Source organism: Peromyscus eremicus, chromosome 1, assembly GCF_949786415.1.
Source record: "Peromyscus eremicus chromosome 1, PerEre_H2_v1, whole genome shotgun sequence".
Classification (NCBI taxonomy): domain Eukaryota; kingdom Metazoa; phylum Chordata; class Mammalia; order Rodentia; family Cricetidae; genus Peromyscus; species Peromyscus eremicus.
In genome coordinates, this window is record NC_081416.1 from 84,322,406 (window position 1) to 84,342,973 (window position 20,568).

Genomic DNA, 20,568 nt, shown 5'->3' on the forward strand with positions numbered 1-20,568 from the left:
CTGTGGCACACGCCTCTGCAGAGGACTGCAGGAACATGTGATGTGAAAAAAAGTTGGAATTCAACAGTGTTTCCTCCGCTGAGATGTTTTGGAAACTGGATCCATATCTAATTTTCCGTTTGGGAGTGGATGTTGTGATTGAGAGAGAAGTTTAAAATATGGCATAGAAATATAGAAATGCTGGCGGAAGCCATGTTCTGAGAGCTGCCGGCTTTGCAAACTGGAGTTTACTTTTAACGTGGAATCTGCATGTCTTTCTTTATTGGCCAGATTCAGGATGGCTTATTTTATTTATTTGTCTGTCTATCTATCGATCTAACGATCTACCGATCTATCGATCATTCTATTTGTGTGTGTGTGTGTGTGTGTGTGTGTGTGTGTGTGTGTGCATGTGAGTGAGTGCTGGTGCCACAGAGCCCAGTGACATCAGTGTCTCAGGAACTGCAGTTTTAGGTAGTTGTGAGCTGCCTAATGTGAGATCTGGGCACCAGACATGGGTCCTCTGAAAGAGCAGCAAGTTTTCTTAACCACTGAACCATCTTTTGTCCTCTTTTTTTTTCTTTTAACCTCAGGGTCTCTAGTACTTTCTGTGGGTTAGATGAAATGCCCAGTGAGCCCAGGACTGTTTGTCTCTGTCTCCCCAGCTTGGCTACACCCAACTTTTTTTTTTTTTAACATAGGTGTTAGGGATCGGCGAAAGTCCTCTTACTCACTGGCAAGCACTGTACCAGCTGAGTCATTGCTCTAGCCCTGATTTCTTTTTTGTGAATATACTTTCTTCGATTTTTTTCTTCTTGAATTGAGATAATGCACTCATGTGGCACAGAAAATTGAAAAAGAAAACTTACAGTGAAATTCTTCCACCCACTTTTCTCTCTATCTTTGTACTTTCCCCAAAGAGACCACCACCAGTTTTTTTATGCATTTGCCCAAGATTTCTTTTTGTATGCTCATGAAATATTCATATCAACTCTTATTTCAGTTTTACACATGGGTTTAAATTTAAAAAACTTAAGTATGTGCATGTACATGTGAGTGATATGTCTGCATAAGGCAGAAGAGGCTTTGGATCTCTGGAGTTGGGGTTATAGGTGGTTATGAGTTGACTAATGTGGGCACTGGGCACCAAACTCCTTGGGTCCTCTGCAACATTAGTTTACCAGTGAGATATCTCTCCAGCCTCTACTGTGGGTGTTTGTTCCTTATTTGCTGATGTACTTCAGACACCCCTCCCTCCCTTTCCCTCTCCCTCCCCCTTTCTCTCCGTGTATAAGTGAAGAGTCCTCATTCTTTCTTTCTATTCACATAAATTGCAGCCTACACTGATGAAGCAGTGTGCCATAGGTGGGTACTCATTTCACTGTTTCCAACTTTCATGTGGGTTTGCTCCCAGGGATTGAACCCTGGAATTCACACATGCCAGGCAAGCATCTACAGCTGAGCGACACTCCTAGATGGTGTCTAACTATGTGTTAGGCCAAACTCCTTGTGTTTACATGTGTGACATAAATGCACAATCTGTTACAGGCATTCAGGATGTGTTTTAAAAGTGGAGTTGTCAGTCAGACTGCACATACATGCATAATTCTGAGAGAAATCACCAAATCATCACCAATGAAAGTGTCTCTTTCTACAAAGCTGGCTCATGTTTTTAGGAACAGCTCAAGTTGAGGCTGCTGCACCGAGCACTGCCTTCCAGATGACAAGAGCATGGCTTTATTCTTAAAATTTTTGTAGATTCTCAAAAAAACTTTACACTTTTATATAGTGTACTTTGATCATATTTACCACCCCCACTCCTCCACTTTACTTCTCAAAGGTCCCCCATCATTTCCTTATCCTTCCAACTCTGTGTCCTCTCTTATTTTAATTTAATAACCAATCAACTTTGGTTTGTGCTGTCTGGAGCAAGGCTGACTTACAAGAAGCCACACCCTTAAAGGAAATGGACACCACCCCCTAGAAGCCATCAACTGTTCAGAGCTCCTCAGTTAGGGATGGGGGCTCATGAAACCCTTCCCACTCCATGCTGGAATGTTGACTGGCTTGGACTTGTGCAGCCAACCACAGCTGTTGTAAGTGCATGAATGCAGTAGTCCCATCATGCATTCACTCTGGTTACCTCTAACTTTTGTCTCTACAACCTTTCAGCCCATCCCTTGTCATGATTGTCTCTGAACCTTTTGGAGAGGGCTTGATATAGCCGTCTCATTTGTGGCTGAACATTTCATGATCATTTGTTCTCTACACTCTGACCAGTTGTGAGTCTGTGCATTAATAACCCAGCATCCACCACAAGAAGAAACTTCTCTGATGAGATCTGAGAGCTGCAACTAACTATGGGTTGTGAAGTAGGAATTAAGAAATCAGTTTGCTATCATGACCACTTAGCAAAACAATAGCAGTAGGTTCATCTCTGGGGCCCGTGAGTTCCCAACCACGTGTTCTTGTCAAGATTTGTAGCTCCATGCGTGTGTTTCCTCTCACAGAGCAGGCCTTAAACAGAATGCTGTTGGTTACCACCATAACCCATGTACCACTGTTGCACCCATGGACATATCTGGTCATACTGGTTACTATTGCATATCACAGGGTCATACTTGGGTAAGATTGTTGATGACTTCCCCTCCTCCAAGCAGCCTGTGTAGCACACTCCAGGACTATGAAAACTAGCCAGCAGGGATGAAGATTCCTGGTCACTGCCACCTTGATTTCTCCATGTCTTGTGACCAAAGTGTGTCATGTCTTCCATAAGACAATACCAACTATTTCCATTGCTCTTGGTTGCCCATCTCTGCTTTGTTTTTACCATCTTTTCTCTGTGTCCAGTACTTGGCTTCTTTTCAAAGCCTCTGACTCTTGCTGGCTGCAGAATGTAGTTAGCTAAATCCTCATGTCTTTGCTTCTTCACCTGCCAAGTGGGCTGTAAGAGTGCCTGCATCCTGCAGTATTTGGAGAATTCACTAGTACAGGAAGCACTGAACACAGTTCAGGTTTAGTATACACTTAATATGCTGTCTGCTCTTGTGGGCGTGGCTCAGTGGTAGAACCTAGTATGTACAAGGTTCCACCCCCAGCACCATAAATACCACTATCTGCTGCTGAGTGGGCCAAATAGATAATGCCTCAAAATCGTACCACCCCTGCTTCTTACAGACTACCATTGAAGTGACTCTCCATGTCATAAACCACAAGGCATTGAACATTTTCTTGGAAGATGAGAAAGGAATCTTGGTTCTAGATAGACAAACATGAGCCCTTTTTTCTGGATGTTGTTAGGGAAGAGGAAACTGGGGATCAGGAGTGGCAAACGGAGGTGAAGATGAGTATGGTGTAGAAGCCACAATTCTTCAATGAACCTTGGGAAAGGAAAGGAAGCTGATATTTCCTGGAGTTTTGGCTTGGAAACCCCATGGACAGGGAGGTTCCCAAGTTGTGTGTCCAGGTGTCTGTGAGAGGATGTTCCAGGTGTGTGACCTAAATTTATCATCTGGACAGCCAAGGTTTTACATCTTAGTATTGGAGAGGGAGTAAGAGGTGGGATTGGCGTGACTTTCTAGATGAATTCTAGAGTCAAATGGCTCTGAATTCAAATCCTGCAATGCCACCTGCAGGTAGACTGACCTAAGATAAAATCACAGTTCTGTTTTTTTTCTTTTTCTTGCAGGGGTGAGGATGGGATCCAGGGCCTCATGTGTGCCAGGCAAATGCTCTGCTACTGAGCCTCAACCCTAAGATGAAGGTGTCAGATCCTCTGGAGCTGGAGTTGCAGGTGGTTGTGAGCCACCCAATGTGGGTGCTGGGAACCAAGCTCAGGTCCTCTGTGAGAACAAGTGCTTCTAACTGCTGAGCCACCTCTCTAGCTCCAGTTTATGTGGGTGCTGGAGATCAGATTCAGGTCCTCATGCCCATGTAGCAGGCTCCTGGCTGGCTGAGCTATCTCCCTAACTCCACTCCAAGTGCATATTTGTTTTTATGTTTGAGATTGCAATATTTCTCCCTTCCCTTCCCTCCCTCCAGTTTTCTCATACACTTTTTCCTGTTCTCCTTCAAACTCATGGCCTCCTTGTTCATTAATTGTTGCACTCATACACACACACACACACACACACACTATATATATATATATATACATACATACATACATACACACACACACATATATATTCCTAAATATAACCTCAGTTTTTATACTGTTAATTGTATGTGTGTTTGTTCAGGGCTGACTGTTTGGCACTGGACAACCAGTTGCTGTGCTCTTCCCTGGGGAGGACCACATCTCCCACTCCCAGCTTCCCCGGGGAGGACTACCTCTCTCACTCCCAGTTTTCCTCAGTTGCTTGTAGTTCTTCATGTAGGATTGAGGCCTTGCAGGCAAGCATATTGCCTTTAAAATTTTTCAATTACATTTATTTATAGTGTGTGTGTGTGTGTGTGTGTGTGTGTGTGTGTGTGTGTGTGGACAACTTGTAGGAGAGAGTTCTGGGGACTGAACTTAAGTCACCAGGCTTGGCAGTCAGTGCTGTAGCTGTCTTGCCAGCCCCCAAGTGCATATCTCTGATTCTCACCTTCCTTCCCATGTCAGAGGGCGAATAGCCAGCTTCCTGGCTGTTCACTTTCTCAAAGGGAGGCTCTGAGGACCACCCACTGTCATCACCGTAAGAATTTAGCACCACGCTGGCCAATTTTAAGCACTTAGCAATGTCAGTCTGGATTGAGGACATCCAATGAATCTGGCTTTACAAGCCCTGCATCTTTGCCATACAAGTGGGACCCTGAGGGGGTGTATGCTAATAAATCCAAGAAATGAAACCAGAAATTAAAATGCTTCTTAGTATACATACTATTCACAGCAAAGCAAGGCAAATCTGTGAACTTTGCACTACCAACAAAGGGGAGGGATAGACTGACAGATTCCCTGCCGTCTTGAGGCAGTAAATAGAGGGTGAGTTGGATGGTCCTAGTCTACTAATTTAAGGGGTATAAAAATCACTGACTGCCCATCCTTTCCTATGCTACTTTCCAAAGGCAAAATAGTCCTGTGTTCCACACACGGTTTTTACCCCCAACCTCGCCTATCTGTCTGTCCTCTTACTTGTTCTCACCCCTCCGCTCCCCGAGAGACCCCAGTCCTTGTGCCTGAGGATCACGCTGTACCTGCTGCTCTGCTTCGAGCTCTGACTCCTCAGCCAGCCGTCACTGTCATGAAATATTTCCCAGGATTTCCAGCATCAATGGCCCTTTCTCCCTTGATTCCTCGAGACCCAGTTAATGTTTCTTTTATAGTGTTTTCCATATTAACCTCTGGTATCTATCACTCTCCAGCTTTGCACTGGGAAATCCTGGAGTCAAAGACAGTATCCTCTGACCCCCTTCCTCTGTGGAGCATGCTTAAGTGTCAGGCCCTAGGATATGATCCATGGATGCAGAAGTGAAAACTGCCCCTGGTCTGGAAGGGAAATCTCAGGGTGGGAGCAATGAAAGAAGGAAGCACCAAGTGCCACCCCTTGCACCCACCACAGCACCCGTTTTATTGTTGAGAATCCTGAGCCAGGCAGGGCAAAGTGCAACTGACAAGGAAACTGGGGATGAAGAGTGGCTTTAGGGGAGGGTCAGGAGATTCCCTGAGCTGGAGAAGGCCAAGCCCATCAGTCTCACGATTGGAGATTTGCCCAGGTGAAGGACCAGAGGAGAGGAATTCAAAACACAGGGAATGAGCAGCGGCCTCAGGGAGAAGGGCATCACTCTTTGGGAGCTCAAGAGTCATCTCCACATCCCCTTTATCCAGAGAGCTCAGTGAGGAGTAGGTGACACTGAACTGTATGTGCATGTGTGCCTGATGCATCTGTGCCAGGTACATGTGTGCATAGCGCATGTGTGCTTGGTACATGTGTGCATAGTGCATGTGTGCTTGGTACATGTGTGCATAGTGCATGTGTGCTTGGTACATGTGTGTATAGTGCATGTGTGCTTGGTACATGTGTGCAGAGTGCATATGTGCTTGGTATATGTGTGCCTGCTGCATGTGTGCTATGCCTGGTGCATGTGTACCTAATGCATGTGTGCATGGTATATGTGTGCATGGTATATGTGTGCATGCTGCATGTGTGCATGGTACATGTGTGGAAGTCAGAGGACAGTTTTGGGGGAGTCAGTTCTCCTACTCTGTGGGGATTGGTGACAGAACTTGGGTTGTCAGGCTTGGCAGCAAGCACCTTTCCCTGCTGAGCTCTCTTGTTGACCCATTCAGTACTGATAAGGATGCCTTCCTACAGCAGAAGCTCCTAGAACTTCTGTCAGTCAACTCTGTACTGGGATTCATCATTCCTCAGGCTCTCCCAGCACTCACATCTCTCTCTTTTGGCTGAGGTCCTGGGGGTACAAACTGGGTCCAGAGTTCCAGTTTGGAAGAGTGTGTCATCAGATTGTCTCTATTTGATCTCCAGAAACAGTACAAAGGTGTCTCTTCCTCCTCTACCCTTCAAATGTTCAGGGAGCATACATTTCCACATTTGGGCCAATCTGTTGGGAGGTTTGGGATGACTAAACATTTGCTGGATGGACAGCTGATGAGGTTCCTTAACTGAAGCCATCTACACCTCACGTGCCTTTGGGGTGCTCTATAAGTACCCCATGCAAATGAGTGGCTTGTTGGTTTCAGTGTGAAGTGTGCCCAATGGGCTCATGTGTTTGAACACCTGGACCCAGCAGCTGGGAGTGTTGTTTACGCAGGTTGTAGACTCTAGGAAGTCATAGGAGCCAAGCCTTGACGTTGTACAGCCAGCCCACTTCCTGTTCACTCTCTGCATCCTGTGATGCAGTGTGACGAGCCTGCCTCTGCCTCCTGCATTCATGCTTTCTCCTTCTATCATTCCGTCTCCACCATGGTGGACCAGTCCCTTGAACTGGGAGCAGGACTAAACCCCTCCTCTCTTTAATTGTTTCTTGTCAGGTATTTGGTCACAGTAAGGAGAAAAGGGCTGGAATAGATAGGCAAGCTCAGGAGACATGGATCTTAGTACAGATGCTGTGGTTTGGCCCACAGTCTTAACTCTTCCATCTCTTTATCATCGTTCTTCCTCTCAGCTCTGGGATCACCTTTGTGGTCTGGACAGCCTGGAACAAACAGGTGGGAAAGCTCTTCTCCTCCTCATTCTTGTGTTCAAAACACTTTGCTAAGGCCAAGTGTGCTCTTTCTTTTAGAGCCTGGCAGTCAATAAAAGGGATTCTAGAGCCAGTCTCTTGGGGTTCAAATCCTGGCTCTGCTACTTGCCAGCTCTGTGACCTTGGGTAGCTATTAAGCATATTTGTCTTGTAATTTCTCCACCTGCAAAATGGAATTATGAAAGTATCTATTTAAGAGGCTTTTGTAAGAATTTAGAGGAATTGAAATATTTAAAGCACTTTATATAGTGCCAGGAACATTGTAGGTAGAATGTGTGTGGTGATGGTGACGGTGATGATGGTGGTGATGATAAATGTTGTGGTGGTTTGAATGACAAAGGTCAGTTAAGAGACTGAGTAAATACTTAAGGATTTTTTTTTGTCAAGACAGGGTCTCTGTATTGTTCTGTTGCCTGTCCTGGATCTTGCTCTACAGACCAGGCTGGCCTCAAACTCACAGAGATCCACCTGGCTCTGCCTCCTGAGTGCTGGTATTAAAGGTGTGCGCCACCACAGCCCGGCAAGGATTTTTTTTGGGCTAAGAATCTCTCAAATACTCAGCTCTGCCTTTAAAACAAAAGAAACATGACAGACAATTTGTAAATGAGTGGTCATGTTTCAATAAAACTTTATTTATAAACTAAAATGATGGCTCACATTTGGCCTGGAGGCCATGGTTGTAGATCCTTGCCATATGGTGTAACCAGTTGGCATGTTAGAGGGAATACAGGACCAATAATCACATCTCCACCTGAAACAGAAGCTGTTGGCCAGATACACAACATAAAGACGTGGGCAGAACAAAAAATTAATACAGATGACCAAGGACAAATTGATTTTTTCATTTCTGCTACCTCTGCTTCTTTTCACTCATAATTTGCTTAGAAAGGCAAAACAAATGGAAATCCTCTCCATTAACAATGAGATTAAATAAAGATCCCGTGAAGTGGTGTTGGTTACCATGGCATTCCTGGAACAACCTTCCAGAAACTCCAGATAAAAAGGCAAGCTTTTATCTCCTCATGTGACTCAATTAATTCTAATCTAGAGTGTGGAAATGACCCATGTAGCTCACAGAGACTAGTGTGCCTCACTAGGATCTCGGAAGTAGGAAGAGAAAAGGAAGCTGTGTTTGGAGATGCTTTGCTTTCGTTCGAGGAAAGCAGAGCACATTAGGAAAAAACATCCAGGTTGCAGGTAGGTAGGTAGGCAAGGTGAGGTCATCAGGGAGTGAATGGCTAAGAAAATGCCACAAAGCCATCAATCCATGAGGTGTATAGTGATCTATGGTCTTTGAAATACACCGTGGTAGAGGAGGGGATCAAGTAACTGTAATATTTACAACCAGGTTTAGTAGTGTAAAACACAGCATGTTTGTTACTCCAGTTTCTGTTATTTTTTCCTTCTGGGTTGTGAGTAAGTATGTGGTGTGTTTGTGGTATGTACAAGTGTGTGTCTATTCATGGACTCATATGGAGGTCACAGGAGGATGTCAGGTGTCCTGTTCTGTCATTCTTTGCCTTGTTTCCTTGAGACTGGATCTCTCACTGACCCTGGAGCTAGGCCTGTAGCCGGTAAGTCCCAGTGGCCCTCCTGTCTCTGTCCCTCACAGTACTGTGATTACAGGTGTGTGTGCCACCATGCTTTTTACACGGGTTCTGGGGTGCCCAGGCTTGCCCAGCTGTCTCCCCAGGCCCTATCTCATATTTCCTGTGATCATGAATCTTGGCACATCTTAGTTGTAGGTTGTATCTCAGAGTATCTGTCAAAGCTGCCATCATAGTGCCCATGAGCTGGGTTTTGAGTTGAAGGTTCAAACAGGGAAGGGTCCTTCCAAGCTCCTGTGTTGTTGGCAGATCCACTTCCTCTAGGGCTTCACTTATCATCTTTTGCTTGGGATTTTGAGCTATAGTTTGTGTATAATTACCCTTGTTATATACAGTTAATGGATTTTGATAACACCTACGGTAACATAGCCACCATTATTTACATATAGAATATTTTCTTATTTCCCTCTAGTTACTCCATATCCCTTGTCATCAATCCCTCCTGTTACCCTTAGATCATGACAAGCTCCATTCTCCTTCTAGTTTTCAGAGTTTTGTCTTTTCTAACTCTCATTTATCCCAGGCTAGCCTCTAACTCACTATGTGGTCCACACTGACGTTGAACTTTATATTAAAATATTTATTTATGTGTGTATCTGTGTGTATCACATACAAGCTGGTACCTACAGGAGCCAGATGAAGGTTTGAAATCCTCCAGAACTAGAGTTACACGAAGCTGTGAGTAACCTGATGTGAGTGCTGGGAACTGAACCTACGTCCTTTGCAAGAGCATTATGAGCTGAGCCACTTCTCTAGTCCTGGCCTTGAAGTCTTGATTTTCCTGCCTCTTAAATTCTTGCTCATTTTCTCTCTCCTCTCCCATTCTGAATGTGTTTTTCTCTCTCAGTCTCATGTAGCCTAGGCTGGCTGTCCTGGTTGTTGTTGTTGTTGTTTTTGGTCAACTTGATACAATCTAGAGTTATTAGGGAAGAGGAACCTCAGTTGAGATAATATCTCCATCAAATTGCCTGTAGGCAAATTGGTAGGAAGTCTCCTTGATTGATGCTGGTGGGAAGGCTCAGTCCACTGTGGATGTTGCCACCCCTATGCATGTTTGTCCTGAGTTGTATAAGAAAGTGATCAAGTCATCAGGAACAAGCCAGTAAGCTGCATTCTGTGGCCTCTGCTTCAGTGCCTGCCCTTGGGTTCCTGCCTTGAAGTACCTGTGTTGATTTCTCTCAATGATGGACTGTGATCATGACATGCAAGCCAAATAAACCATTTTCTCCTCAAATTGCTTTTGACCATGGTCTTTATCACAGGCAACAGAAAACAAACACACTGGCCTTGAGCAAATGGCCCTCCCTTTCTCTATGGAGTGCTGGATTACAGAGTGTGCTGGCACTTCTGATTTTTGTGGTACTGGGTTTAGACCTAGCGCCTTCTGCATGCTAGACAAGCATTCTACCAACTGAGCTGTAGTTTGAGTCCTTCAACTTCTTTTAATGCAACCATGAGACATGCAGCTTTTTGAGTTTAGCTACTGGAACTCAGCACAATGTCTTTGGAATTCATCCACATCCTTGCATGAATTAGTAAGTCATTCCTTTGAATTGTCAAGTAACTAGTTCATTGTGTAGACACACGGCAACAGTTTGTTTATCCACCAACAATTAAATACATGCTTGTGGCTTGTGGCAAGTATGAATAAAATTCCCAAAGCACTAGCAAGTATGTTTTCTTCTGTGTGTATTAATTTTCACTGCTTTGGTAAACCCTAATAGAATTGATGGGTAGTATATACTGATGTTAGTCAGCTTCATGTGCATGTGCGTGTGCGTGTGCGTGTGCGTGTGTGTGTGTGTGTGTGTGTGTGTATGTGTGTGTGCATTTAGAGGCCATATTACTTTTTCTTTCACTCTCCATATTACTTTTTTAAAGTTACAGTCTCTTCACTGAACTTGGAGCTCACCAACTGGCTAGGTTGGTTGGCCAGTGAGCCCTAGGGATCTGCCTATTTCTGTTCCTTTAGTGTCATGGTTACAGAGATGTATCATCATGCCTGGCTTTTTATGTGGGTTCTGGAGATCTGAACTGAGGTCCTAATGCTTTGTGGCAGGCACTTTACCAACTGAGCCCTCTCACTAGTCCCTCCATAGTATATTCCAGACACTCATTGTTTTACTTCTTACATTTAGGTTTGTGAACTCTCTGTGATTTGCTTTTGTGTATGGTGTGAGTCAGGGATCAGATTTTTATTCTCCCATGTTGACTCCTAACACCATTCACATTGAAAAGCCTCATTTTCTCACTTTTCTGCCATTTGGTAATAGACCAAGTGCTTATAAATGGGTGGGTCCACTTATGGACTCCATTTTCTTTCACTTGCTTATTTTCATGCCAATACCACTCTATTGATTTCTATTATCACACTACTTCTTAATTCCCTTTAGAATGATTTTACACTTGATTGTTTTTCTTTGACTGTCTTGGCTATGAACAAGACCTGCACAAGATCAAGCCAGTCAACACAAAATCTCCATCTCTAACTGAAGAGCTCTGCACAGATGATAGCCTCTGAGGGAGGGTTTGGACTCTGGTAGGTGGGCCACACTCCAGTGCATAGCCCCATACCTAGGAGCACATGGGCAGTAAAAATTGGGGTTAGTGAGTTATATGCACAAAAGGGGACATGAAATTGGTGGAGGGATGGGCAGGGGATGGATCTGAGAAGAGTTAGAGTTAGGGGGAGGTGTTGGGATACTCTTCTTGTATATTGTGTGATGTGTCTCTGTCCTTCCTCACCTGCCTAAGGCACCTTTGGATTGCTTTAATAAAGAGATGAACAGCCAATAGCTAGGCAGGAGAGGATAGGTGGGACTTCCAGGTGGAGACAGGAATTCTGGGAAAGAATCTGAAGCAGGGGATTCACCAGCCAGACTCGGAGGAAGTTGGACATATGGAACTGAGGAGAGATAATGAGCCATATGACTAAATGTAGATTAATATAAACGGGTTAATTTAAGTCTTAAGAGCTAGTTGGGAACAAGCCTAAGCTGAGGCCAAGCTTTCATACTTAATAAAACGTCTCCATTTCATTATTCAAGATAGAGCTGGCAGTCCAAAGAAAGACCTGCTACAGGGAGAAGTGATGAATAAATATGGTCAAGATACATTGTATATGTGCATGAAACCCTCAAAGAACTAGTAAAAATATTCTATTAACAAAAAGACACAAAAGATTGTCTTGGCCAGTCTGGGCTCTTTATGTTTAGGCATACATTTTAGAATCCACAGGTCAGTTTAAACACAACATAACAAAACAAAACAAAATATTACTTGGAAAACTGTATGGAACTGAATTGAGTTTGTAGATCAGATTTCAGGTGATGGACATGATTGTCCCATTGAACCTGCTAATTCATGACTGTGGCTCCCCCTCCATTTACTTAGACGGTTTTAAATTCCTACCAAGGATGTTTTGGCTTCATTGTGGCAGGTGTGCACAGATTGTTGGATTTATTTCTGGGTATTTGATTTTAAAGCACATTATTGTAAGTGGTATTTCTGTTATCTAAGTGTTTGCTGGCACATAAAATTACACTTGATGATTCCATATTTATCTTGCTGGACTGGGTTTTGAAGTTTCGTTTTTCTCTTGGAAGGTGCACTGAGGCATGGGCTCTGGTGTCTTTTTCTGGGCCTCCCAGGTACACTGCATGGGAGATTCAGGGAGCCAGTGACATAGGCGTTCATATAGTCAGAGAAAGTGTCCTTAGGTAAGGACAGCAGAATGTAACTGGTGTCTAGCCTTGCCTGCAGGGCTGGGGAGCCGACTCAGTTGGTAAAGTACCTCTTGCACAAATGTGAACCACGTGACAGCTGGGTATGGTGTTGGGTGACTGTGACCTCAGTACTGGGGGGTAGAGACAGGTGACTCTCAGGGTCTTACTGGCCAGTGAGCAGAGCCTGACTGGAGAGCTATAGTGAGAGACTGTCCCTTAGAACTGAGGAAGAGATCCCCACGTCAATGTCTGGCTTTCACATACATGTACCCCACCCCTAAACCTTGCCTATTATGCCTGAAGTGTCTGCAAGGTGACAGATATCGACAGAATCATCCCCCAGATTGGAATATCTCTGAAATGATTGATCTATTCCTCAGGAGAAGTCAGTTCCCCACCCTTGTCAGGCTGGCTTGAATTCGCTATGTACCCTAGGATGACCTTGAACTTCTGATCTTTCTTTCTCTACCTCCCACACTGTTTATTCTGGGGATGGATCCCAGGGCTCCACATACACACACTAGTCAAGCACTCCTCCAGTGAGGTAAGTCCCTAGCACCAGTCTACTGTATTTGGGGACAAATAGCACCAGCAATGTGAGAGCCCTGCTCTCACCTGTCCCAACAGCCCCTTTACATGTTAGTTTTTTTTTTTTAACTTATTATGTTTTATCAATTAAATTGGCTCTTTCTCTTAATCACCCCTATGCTAATGCTGAGGTCCAAAGCCAACATGCTGACTCACCAGGGGACGGATGGATCTCCTGGGGATGTGAGATTAACCAATACTGTGACAGGGACAAGGAAGTGGGAGGTGGTATGCACAGGGCTGTTTAACACACAGTTAACACACAGTTGCATGATTTGTGCACTGCTCAAAGGTCCTGAGCATTTGGAGGAAGAAAGCTATCCCACACTGTTTGCTAACCGAGCTGTGTACCCAGCTGCATGGTGGGTGTGTGCCCATCAACAGGCAGCATTTTCTCCTGGTTCTCCTGCCCAGATTGGGTACCCTTTCCTGTTTCACAGAGTCATCGACTGCTACTGTGGCTGGGACCACCAAGTTTGACCTACTAACTTGACCAGCAGTAGTTGCTTTTATCAGCCACTCCTGGCACAGCTGAGCAAGGCTGCCGGGATGCTGACAAAATGCTTCTGGAGAGCTCTGTGCCCTCTTCTTGCCTTTCTGCTTGCCTCTTATTGATTCCTTTGCCTGGCTTGGCGAAGCCTGAGCCAGGAGCCCTCCCGTTATTAAAAGCAGTCCCAGCTGTCCACACCTTTCATTTTCTTTGAATTACATTAATTGCCTGACAGCTAAAAATTGAGCCGGTATTTTCAGATTTCAGCTGCTGGTCGGCAAGAAATATTTACCAGCTCCTGCAGATTTATAAAGATGCCACAGAGATGCCTGGAGACTAACAATCAGAAAATACAGCAGCAAAACAACACTATTTTTCAAGGTTAAATGCTTGGAATGCTAAAGAGAAATTGTCCATAAAGCAAAATAAGGATTGGGGAAGCAGGCAGCCTCTGCCCTGGACAAAAGAAAGGAGACAGGGTTTGGAAATAAGATTTCACAGCTTCACAATAATTATGAATTTAATAAGGGAGCTTTATTTTTAATTTCACTTCAGCCTGGCAGCCACTCGCCTGCCTCCCACCCTCCCCTGGGCAGGGCGATTCTCTAACACGCTCCTCAGGCTGGGTCACGAAGGGAGCTAGGAAGAGCCCCCAGCCAAAAGGCACTCTGATGAAGAAGTGTTTAGACAGCTAGTGTTCCTGTCCCTTTGCAGGCGGATGGGGCTGATTGCTGCTGGCTTTACAGCCTCCTGGCATTCAGAAGGGACTCAGAAAAACCGTGAGTTCTAAAAATGACCAAGACAGGGAGATGTGCACTCCCATTCCCATTCTAAGGGACCGTGGATTTTAACTCCTGTTTATATGATAATAAATATAATAATAAAGCTCAGGCAGGTGCCACCACTGATGCCCACTTACCCCACAACACGGTGATTTAAATGGGCCTGGTAAAGAACTATGGGTTTCCCCAAAATGGACAGCCATTAGGAACATGAGGCTATTCCACAGAAAGAGTATAAGCTGACTTCCTGGGTTGTAAATATTCGTTTTTTATTGTTCATTCATCTACCAAATATTAATTAGCTGTCAAGTTTTTAGGGGTGGAGAGAAGGTTTGAGGCAAGGACTGGCTTTGTGCACAGTCCTCTCTCAGATTTGAGATCCTCCTGCCTCAGCATCCCAAGTGCTGGGATTACAGGTGTGCACCGATACTCCCACTGAGGGTCCATTTATCTGAGATGCTCTTTTTGTGGGGTGTGTGATAAAATTAGTCATTTAAAACCAAGCATATCCGTCACACTTAAGACATTATAATATTTTCCAACCACTCCCTCTAGCTACAAAATATCACCATCAGCTCCAGGTGAAAACTGACACCTGTCTGTCATCTGTTCTCCAGCCTTCTCTTGCACCAGCATCTGCCAGCTTGGCTTTCTCTCTCTACGGTTACACTAATTCTGGAAATTTCATATGAACAGAATCACACAGCACTCAATCCTTGGTGTCTGGCCTCTTACAATGTTTGATTAATTTGTGTGTTTGTGCCTGCTCCATTGCCTCAGCATGGACATGGAGGTCAGAGGCTAACTTGCAGGAGACAAGTTTTCTCCTTCCACCATGTTTATGTACTCATATTTGTTTGAACACTTTTTTTTTTTTTACCACTTTCTGGGGCACGGGCTTAAGAGTAGTCTTAAGGGTCATCAGGTAGTTCCCTGTTTAGTTTGTTGGAATTCTGAAGTGCTTCCCCAAAGCTACAGCATCCTGCATCTTCCATCTCAAACGCCCCCTTTATACATCATGTACTGTGTAGAATGTGATCTGTTCTAGGCCAAAGAGGAAAAAGCTAAGGAGAATAATGAGGTCTGAGTGGGGTGTCAGGGGTGGGGTGTCAGGGGTGGGGTGCATGGGGAGTTGTTATTTTAAAGTGGTGCCTGTGACTGGCCTCATGAAGAAAGGGTAAATGCCACACCAAAGTCAGAGAGATCAGTCCTGTGGGGTCCTAGCAAGTGGCCAGAGTGAGGCTGATCACACTTGGAAGGTTGCGGTGGGGAATTCATAAGTTGATGAATAGCAAAAATGCAGGCACATGTCTTTCCTCTGTGTATGTTGTCCTCCTCCTCTTCTTCCTCCTCCTTTCATCATTCTGCTCCCCTTCCTTCTCCTCTTCCTCTTTACCCTCTTATTCCTCCTCCTATTGATTCTCTTTGTTATGTTTTTCTTTCTCCTCTCCCTCATCCTTACCTCTTTTCTTCCTCCTTTCCTCCTTCTCTTTCTCCCACTCCTCCTCTTCTTCCTCCTCTTCCTCCTTCTCCTCTTGCTTCTCCTTTTTGTTTGATGCTGTGTGGCTCAGGCTGGTTTTGAATTCCAGATCCTCATGCCTCAGGCATTCCCTTCCCACCTCTGACATTCCTTTGGTATCTTTCTACCTGCCTGGAATTACCTTGCAGATATATGAATGGATTATTTCATTTGGGATCCTGGATCTGTAAACTCCTCCTCCATCCCCACCTCACAGGTTTGTTTTCAGCACCAGAGACAGTGCCCACTTACTCCCCTTGCTCTTGAAATAATCCTCAGAACGATGAACAAATAAATGCCTGTCCACCCATGTCCAGCACTAGACAAAGAGCTGTGCATTTATATCATGTCTGTTATTTATTGGGGGAGGGGCCTATGTAAAATTTCCTGAGTCTGGGAAATGCAGAAAGTTTGTTTTGGCCTTTAATCTTAGACTCTTATTCCCACATGGGCCTCGAGACTGGTCCATCTCAAGGAATATAAAAAAGCAACGCTCAGATTTCAGTTGGCTCATAAATCTGCCTCTTGAATTGCCATTTTTTTTAATCTGCCTACTTCTGTTTCCCTTGGGTTCAAAGGGAGTGCTTTACCGTAGCAATGATTCAGTATTCCTGGGACACCATGAGCTTTGAAAGCCACACAGTAGAAGTTCCATTTCAAATCTCCCCCCCTCCATTTATAACCATGGGGGAGAGCTGCAAATTGTCTTGGGGGTTATCAATGATTTCACAAAGCTCAACCTTTCTTTGTTTCTTGTGCCCCCATTTTTCAAAAATGTGCTCCTTCAAATCTCTGGAAGCTGTTGCCTCTGAGGAAACATTTATCTCCAGCTTGACATCTTTTGTACTGTATCCCTTTTCAATTCTCCTTTCTCATGGAGGATAAATGGCTCTTCAGGGCTTGGAATGAAGAGTTACACTTCCAACATGCAACTTGTGGGTGTGTGGAGACCTGCCCCCGCCCTCCTAAAGCCCACCCTGTGCCTCTGGGCTGGAAGATGGAGTCATAGACAGTTGCTATAAAGGACATTGTGGGTTAAATTGTATCTGTCCAGAGTTCATAAACTGAGATCCCAACTCCAAATTCCCATGCATGTGATCCAGTTGGGACCTAGAGCTATTGCAGATGTAAGGCAGGGGGATGCAATCATCCTGCAAAAGAGGGGTTGCTTATTTAGGATACCACAGGATTCCTGGCCTTTCACTAACTGGGCAGAATTTGCACATGAACAAGAGAGAATCCAATGCAAATATTAGGCAAAATCTACTGTCAAGGAATGCCAAAGATGGACAGAGACCACCGGAAGTCATGAGAAAGGCAGGAACAGATAGTTTTGAACAGTTCTCTGAAAGAACCCATGGAGGGGTTGGACTAAAAACATCCATTCCTGTTTTTTTTAAACCACTTGGTTTATGGTCTCCTGTTTAACCAGCCCTGGCCAGGTCATAAGGTGAGCTGCTCATGAGGTTTGTCTTAGTGTCAGCATCTACTCAGGAGATGTCAAACTTGGCTTGGGAACTTGGGTTTCTAGAACCAGGTATCTTGAGTTTGAATTTTCAGGTGGGTTATTTGGGAGAATCACTTATCTCTAGGATTCCAGTTTCCTCAAAATACAGTGGGAGAAATACATAAGTTTAAGTCTGATACTCCTGTCATAAAGATGAGAAGAGATACGTATTGAAGGTATTAGCTCATGTGTCTGGTACCACAGTAAGCATTTGATGGATGGGAACACTACAGTGATTATCAGTTACAATGGGAGTATTTTCTAAGGCCAAGAGATGTAGGAGGATTTTTTTTCACCCTGCCTGCCAGCTCCCAAATAACCACATGGAGACTTCTTATTAATTATGAAAGCTTGGCCGATAACTTAGGCTTCTTCCTAACTAACTAGCCTTTTTTTTTTAAAGATTTATTTATTTATTATGTATATGGTATTCTGCCTCAATGTTATAAGAGGGCACTTGATCTCATTACAGATGGTTGTGAGCCACCATGTGGTTGCTGGGAATTAAACTCAGGACCTCTGGAAGAGCAGTCAGTGCTCTTAACCTCTGAGCCAATTCTCCAGCCCCCTAACTAGCTCTTATAACTTAAATTAACCCACATTTTTATTAATCTACATTCTACCATGTGGCTTTTACCTCTATTGCATTTTGTTTGTCCAGCTTGATCTGGGTCTGTCTGGCGTCTCTGCCCTTCTTCTTCTCAGTGTCCTTTGTGCCTGGAAATCCTGCCTAGCTATTGGCCGTTCAGATTTTATTAAACCAATCACAGTGACATATCTTCACAGAGCGTAAAGGAATATTCCACAACAAAGGGTGACCTCTACAACCTTTAATTTTGAAATTCCTTTCTGGACCACATGGAGCCAATGGCTGAGATTTCCCCTTCTGACCTCTCTGCTCTTCAGTCTGGTGTTCTGGAGTTTGCATCTATTCCTTTAACCTCTTTCTATAAATTTTCACCTGGTTTATAATTGAACAAGAGAATGCACTTACCATACCCTGTAGATGTAATTCAGTGTAAATGTAGCCAACGGTTTTATCAGACAGAAAACACAGAGCCGATTCAGAGAAGAAAGCCAAGAGGTCAGAGCCAAGAGCCTCACCCTTCCTGATTCAGGGATCCTCCTCAGCCAAGAGAGCTCTCCGAAAGAGAAGCCCTCCTTCCTGTGTCTATCTCTATAGTCTCTCTGTTCTGGCTTCTGATTGGTTGTAAACCCAATCATGTGACTGCCTCGTCACTGCCTGTATGTACCGCCCTCCAGGTCCTTAAAGGCGTACACCACCACTGCCACGCACTTGCTATGGCTCTAATAGCTCTGACCCCAGGCAACTTTATTTATTAAAATACCACCACAATACCCCCCTGTGGAAAGTAAGGTGGCAGTCGGAGAGTGATCAGGGCTGCAGACTCATCAGACTCAAATGACATGGTATTTATTGAAAGTAAAGGAGGGGGGAACTGGCCCAGGTGTGGCGTTTTTGATATCTCCTGGGGGTGGGGCTTGATGTGATGACAATTCCATGACAACCTTTTGCCATGTATGCAACAGTGGTCTAACTCTCCCTAGAACAATTACCCTCTAAAATCCTGCAAGGTTAGGTCATCCCCGTTTAACAGCAAGGAAGCTGAGGTGCTGAGTGGTTAAGTAGCTTGTCCCAGGCCATCACCAGTTAATGGCAGAATTGGAGTTTGAACCTGTGCTATTTTACTCACAACTTTATGGTCTTAACTGTGCATGCATGCGTGCGTACACGTGCACATGTGTGTATATTTGTGTGAAGGCTAATTGCTCTCCACCTTACTTTTGGAGACAAGGTCTCTGGCTGAACCTGGAGTTCACCAACTCAGCTCGATGACTGGACTGTGAACTCTAGGGATCCTCCTGTCTCTGCCTCCCCAGTGATGGGGTAAGCGCTCTGCCACTGAGCCACACCCGCGGCTCTACCTTTACTGTGTATTTTAGACGGTGTCTCACTAAGTTTCCCAGGCTTACCTTTCACCAGCCTTCCAGGTAGCTGTGCCTCTGGGCCCAGGTTGCTTTAAGACAACCACTCACAGAAAAGTTTGTCTGTTGGATGCTTTCCACCACTGCAAACTGTTTTTCCAAATGGGAAGAACAATTCCAGGCAGTGGTCTGTGATCCAGGAGGGCATGCAGGAGGCCCAAGGAGCTCCAGGTTATCTAGGCTGCTGGAAGAGTCCAAGGGGAAGCTGAATTATCCAAGGCTCTGCCTCAAGAGCCAGAACCAGAAAGAAAACTGCGTATAAAGGGCCATCATGAGGGTTTAGTTCCCCGCCTCAGAAGAAGCTGAACAAAGCAAAACTGGATACAGAAATAAACATAAAAGGAGAATTTACTTTCCACTCCTAAACCGAGGCCGATAGACAGGGAAGAACTCGCTGTTTCCACGAATAACCACTGAAGCGGGAAGCTATGATAATTATTATTATTACTTGTGTTAATAATTATGTTCGATTGGACTATTTAGATAGAGGATGCCTTGGGGGGCAAAGACAGTCTAAAGAATGCCATTATCAGAATTTCATTTGCATCCCATAGTCTGCTCAGCATCACTAATTAATATTCTCTCCATAAACAAATAAGCACGGAGGAGGTTGGCAGACTGCAGAAATACCACTTATCGGAGGAAACAGTGGAGAATAAACAGGATAAAAGGACCAGGTCGCACTTGCTATTATTGACATAAAATGCTTCGGAGGACCAATTGGGTAAAGCCCACCTCTCCTGTGAGCCTGGCAGATGGACGGCATTGAGACAATTGCAGAGTGAAAGCACGCCTGAGGTTCAGCTGCTGGATGTCAACCCGGGAAGGGGCTCCTGTTGCACCATCAATTCACAACAGTTTTTTGTATTTGGGGTTTATGTGGGGTTTGTTGTAGCTTGTTTGTTTTATGCACCAGCCTTTTATTTTATAACCTGATTCCCTCCGTGTCTTATTCAGAATCTATTTCAAATATGTGCTGACAGATACTGGAGTCCTATTGCTGCTGAGGCAACGGCTTTCAGGAGTTAAGACCACGGGGGCTAGAGAAGACGGCTCAGTCAGTGAAGTGCTGGCTGCACTTGTGTGAGGACCTGAGGTCAGATCTCCACGCCCACATAAAAAGCTGGGTGCAGAAGTACGTGCCTGTGATGCCAGTGCTGTGGCTGGTGGAGACAGAGG